Source organism: Dendrobates tinctorius, unplaced genomic scaffold (assembly GCF_039654945.1).
Source record: "Dendrobates tinctorius isolate UK_male_01 unplaced genomic scaffold, ASM3965494v1 ptg000070l, whole genome shotgun sequence".
Classification (NCBI taxonomy): domain Eukaryota; kingdom Metazoa; phylum Chordata; class Amphibia; order Anura; family Dendrobatidae; genus Dendrobates; species Dendrobates tinctorius.
Genome location: NW_027361738.1, coordinates 12042256 through 12047792, shown reverse-complemented (window position 1 = coordinate 12047792; position 5537 = coordinate 12042256). Strand labels below are relative to the sequence as shown.

General features: G+C 38.0%; 1 long non-coding RNA gene across 1 annotated transcript; it reads left to right on the top strand.

Moving 5' to 3' along the window:
- Nucleotides 1-833: 833 nt before the first annotated feature.
- On the top strand, nucleotides 834-1931 carry LOC141095906 (uncharacterized). The gene is made up of 2 exons (XR_012233491.1): nucleotides 834-1028; nucleotides 1191-1931. It is a non-coding gene; the product is annotated as an uncharacterized lncRNA (long non-coding RNA).
- The last annotated feature ends 3606 nt before the right edge of the window (nucleotides 1932-5537 follow it).

Genomic DNA, 5537 nt, shown 5'->3' with positions numbered 1-5537 from the left:
TCTGAAGGGTTAAACAATTTCCTGATAGCAGTTTTGAAGTATTTGAGCGTTGTGGCTTTTAAAGTGGTATCACTTTTGGGGAGTTTTCAATATATACGACCCTCAATGTCCATTTAAATCTGAGTAGGTCCCTAAACAGACAGGTTTTGTATATTTCTTGAAAAAATGAGAAATTGCTACTAAACTTGTAACCCTTCTAACTTCAAAATCAAATGACGTTTGAAAAATGACACAGATGTAAAGTAGACATATGGGAAATGTTATTTATTAATTACTTTGTACAGCATGCCTGACTGGTTTAAGGACATGAAGATTGAAAGTTTCAAATTTTTCAAACTGTTCACCAAAATTCCAATATTTTTTACAAATAAATGGAAAACATATGAACTTAAGTTTACCACTAACATAAAGTACAATGTGTCACGAAAAAACCCATTCTGAGAATCCATGGAATACGTTGAAGCATTACAGAGTTATTACCACATAAAATGACGCTGGTCAGATTTAAAAAAATAATAGTTATATAAACTCTCTCATTGTATTATCATAATGAGCTCACTCTGCAGCCAAAAACTAGTCAGTACAACACACACATTATAGAAGGCAAATATGCATTTATGTAAGATAAAAAATGTTTCCACTGACCCATAATAACAGAGAAGGGTTAAGAAGAAGCTAAATAAACCTGCTAATTTTATATATGAACAAAACAAACTGTAAAATTCCTACATGGGCTATGGAAGCATTGTCTAATAAAGAATCATGTATTTGGGATATTTTCTTTCCACATCCATGAGCATTTATTAACCCTCCGTCAGGCGCAATAGATCTGACAGGCACACAGTAATTAGTTTCACTTCTCTCTCCTTGCCCACTTATCAGAAAACCCCACCCCTCCTAGTTATCTCCTGACTCTACAGGCTCTGTGAAACCTGATATCACAGTGACTCAGCAGACCTTCTAGTGAGCAGATATCAACACTTTGGCTTCTCAGGCACATTGCGCCTGATTTCAACACAAATTGAAAGGTTAGTATTTTCTTTTTTTATTCATCACGATTGTGTATTTAGCTTGTTTTATGAAGGATTAATGCTAAGTTAGTGTACATAAGTACTGTTTTCTTAGACAAAAGGAGGGTGGCTTCTAAAGCACATTGCGCCCTAACACATACTCTTTCTCTCTTGCTTCAGATTTTCTGCTGCAATGGCCAGAAAACAGTATGATTCATCTAAACCCCTTCATTTAGAAGAAATGAAGATTTTTTTGTTAGAAGATGATGAGGAAGAACCAGCAGTAACTGAGGATTTAGAGGATTTAGATTTACCAAACGCTGGCCGATGGTAATCTTCTTTACAATGCTGAATGTGGGTGGCATCAACTCACAAGTAATTTACCTCGGTAATGAACTTAAACAAATGCGCAGAAGAATGTACCTAAAACAATTGGCTAATGAACTGGTGAGTGGAGAGCTAAGCCTAAGAAGTACAAAGACGGTTGGAATGCCCCTTGCCCTGCAACACTGGTTGAAGAGATATCGTCCCAAGGACGTTCCAGAACAAACACCGACTCTACCACCTTCTAAAAGACGCAGTTGTACTACCTGCTCATTTGTATCTGGTTTCAGAAGGCTTTCTAAATATGACTGCAAAATATGTAAAGAATCAATCTGCCTTTCCCATGCAACTTTCGTCTGCCAGCCTTGCTTTTCTAAGTGTACCTGTGCTGCTTCTGCTGCAATTGAAACCACTGAAGATGAGTAGAAAATAATTAAGTAACATCTAAGTGCAATATCCTTTAAGTTTTTTCCATAATTTTATATTTAAGCAATAGTTAAGTAAAGATAACTGGAGCCTATTTGGCGGTACTACCGAAAAGTGGTACTTTTAGTTTTAATAAGTTTATGGTTAATAAATGTTTTTTTTTGCATCTGATTTGGTGTAATCTCTTTTAATACATTCCTATGAAGGTCACTGACTACTTCTATAGTCCTGAAATTGAAATATGTAGCTACTATAGGTGGTTTTCTGACCTGTGCTTGTCAGGCACATTGCGCATGAACTGAGGAGAATCTACACTCACTGGCCACTTTATTAGGTACACCTGTCCAACTGTGTGTTAAGACTTAATTTCTAATCAGCCAATCACATGGCGGCAACTCAGTGCATTTAGGCATGTAGACATGGTCAAGACAATCTCCTGCAGTTCAAACCGAGCATCAGTATGGGGAAGAAAGGTGATTTGAGTGCCTTTGAACGTGGCATGATTGTTGGTGCCAGAAGGGCTGGTCTGAGAATTTCAGAAACTGCTGATCTACTGGGATTTTCACGCACAACCATCTCTAGGGTTTACAGAGAATGGTCCGAAAAAGAAAAAAAATCCAGTGAGCGGCAGTTCTGTGGCCGGAAATGCCATGTTGATGCCAGAGGTCAGAGGAGAATGGGCAGACTGGTTCGAGCTGATAGAAAGGCAACAGTGACTCAAATTGCCACCCGTTACAACCAAGGTAGGCAGAGGAGCATCTCTGAACGCACAGTGCGTCGAACTTTGAGGCAGATGGGGTACAGCAGCAGAAGACCACACTGGGTACCACTCCTCAGCTAAGAACAGGAAACTGAGGCTACAATTTGCACAAGCTCATCGAAATTGGACAGTAGAAGATTGGAAAAACGTTGCCTGGTCTGATGAGTCTCGATTTCTGCTGCGACATTCGGATGGTAGGGTCAGAATTTGGCGTAAACAACATGAAAGCATGGATCCATCCTGCCTTGTATCAACGGTTCAGGCTGGTGGTGGTGGTGTCATGGTGTGGGGAATTTTTTCTGGGCACTCTTTGGGCCCCTTGGTACCAATTGAGCATCGTTGCAACGCCACAGCCTACCTGAGTATTGTTGCTGACCATGTCCATCCCTTTATGACCACAATGTACCCAACATCTGATGGCTACTTTCAGCAGGATAATGCGCCATGTCATAAAGCTCGAATCATCTCAGATTGGTTTCTTGAATATGACAATGAGTTTACTGTACTCAAATGGCCTCCTCAGTCACCAGATCTCAATCCAATAGAGCATCTTTGGGATGTGGTGGAACGGGAGATTCGCATCAGGGATGTGCAGCCAACAAATCTGCGCCAACTGTGTGATGCCATCATGTCAATATGGTCCAAAATCTCTGAGGAATGCTTCCAGCACCTTGTTGAATCTCTGCCACGAAGAATTGAGGCAGTTCTGAAGGCAAAAGGGGGTCCAACCCCTTACTAGCATGGTGTACCTAATAAAGTGGCCAGTGAGTGTATATTGCGCCTGACGGAGGGTTAATGTTCTTATAAGTAACAGAAAAAACATTTAAAAAGTAATGAAATCTCCAGCAATTCATCATTCTGTAAAATGTTTTCTGGTGACGTAAGATAATCTCAGAGATTTATGTGACACTATGAATATTGTTTGCAGATTTGTAACAGTAGTTAGACTATAACAATCAATCATTTCACTTGGAAAGTGATTTTTTTAATAAAATAACTTTGTGAATTGATTTTCATCTCCAGGTGTAACTATTGAGTCAATTTTTCTTAATATTTTTAAAAAAATTAATCTTTATTTATTCCTATTTTTTGCACCTGGTTTACACCATGCTTTAGACCTCATACAAAACATTGCATAGTGCTGTGTGGTGATGAGTGAATCTTTGAAAATCAAATTGGCCAGATTCATCAAATTTTCCTAGGCAATTTTATTTGAGGAGAATCACTAGTTCTACAGAGCCTTCAATTGCCCTGAAAAATGTATATAACACTATTCTCTGTCCTCACATTTTAATCTTCTTCATTGCTGTATTGCTTCACACACACACTACCTATACAATTTATTCAGTGTTTTATGGCCTTCTCGCCATCTCCATGGCTAATCTGTGAGTTGTGACATTTTCTCACTAACCAAATTCAACCAAAATTGGATGCTGCATTTACAACTTATGCTTTTATGCAGTCCTTCTTGACTGTGCTATACGAGTATGTTATATGATAGCCTTAAGACGCATGCTCTTTCTTTGGCTGATGCAATTTTCTGCAGTGTGTAAAATGCCATCAGTCATTTTAGGTATTTTGCTTTAAGGAAAATGGAAATTGTTCAAATTCTCCATGTTCAGCAATTTCCTAAAAATTCTACACAAATCTGATTCATTTTTAATCAATTAGCTAATTTATAGTGCAATGTTTAAGTATCTACTTATTTTTTCTGCTATTTCTTCCTTATTTCAGGGTTCTGTGTGTGGAAGGAGGAAGGACTGTGCTTTGTCTGGAGAGAGTTTGAACCTGTAACCAAACAGGTGAACCCAGTGACATAACTAGAGTCTGATAAGCTCCGGTGCAAGATTTGGACCAGAGACCCCCCATTCGGATTATACAGCTCTGGAAAAAATTAAGAGACCACGTCAAAATTTTCAGTTTGTCTGATTCTTCACTTTATAGGTATATTTTAGAGTAAAATGTAAATTGCTCTTTATTCTATAAACTACTGACAACATGTCTTCGAATTTCCTAGCACTAAATTTTGTATTTATTTTCAGAAAATGAGAAATGATCAAAATAACAAAAAAATGCAGTGCTTTTAGACCTCAAATAACAAAACAAATTCCTAATCATTTAGAAACAACAATACTAATGTTTTAACTCAGGAAGATTTCAGAAATCAATATTTTGTGGAATAACCATGATTTTTAATCACAGCTTTCATGTGTCTTGGCATGCTTGTTCCTATCATGCATGTTCCTATCTTCAAAAAGGGGAAGAAGGTGGACCCAGGCAACTATAGGCCAGTGAGTCTGACTTCTATACCAGGAAAGATCTTTGAACAGATTATTAAACAACATGTATGTCAGTACCTAGATAAGAATGAAGTGATTAAACAGAGTCAGCATGGGTTTGTAACTAATAAGTCATGTCAAACTAACTTAATTTCCTTCTATGACGGAATCACTGATTGGGTGGATCAAGGAAATGCTTTAGATATAGTATATCTTGACTTCAACAAAGCATTTGACAAAGTATCTCATACAATCCTTATTTAAAAAATGACTAAAATGGACAAGGCAACTGTTAGGTGGATTCATAACTGGCTTAGTGATCGGACCCAAAGAGTGGTCGTAAATGGCTGCACATCCAGTTGGAAGAATGTGTCAAGTGGGGTACCACAGGGCTCTGTCCTGGGCCCTGTATTGTTCAACATCTTTATCAATGATTTAGATGAAGGAATTGAGGGTAAACTGATTAAATTTGCTGATGACACAAAGCTAGGAGGGATAGCTAATACTAGAGAAGAGAGAGAGAGGATTCAAAAAGATATAAATAAACTGGAGAAGTGGGCAGCAACTAACAGAATGGTTTTTAACAGGGAAAAATGCAAAGTACTACATCTGGGCAATAAAAATGAAAAAAGCATATACAGAATGGGAGGAATAGGGCTAAGCAACAGCACATGTGAAAAAGGCGTGGGTATACTAATAGATCACAGACTGAATATGAGTTAACAGTGTGATGCAGCA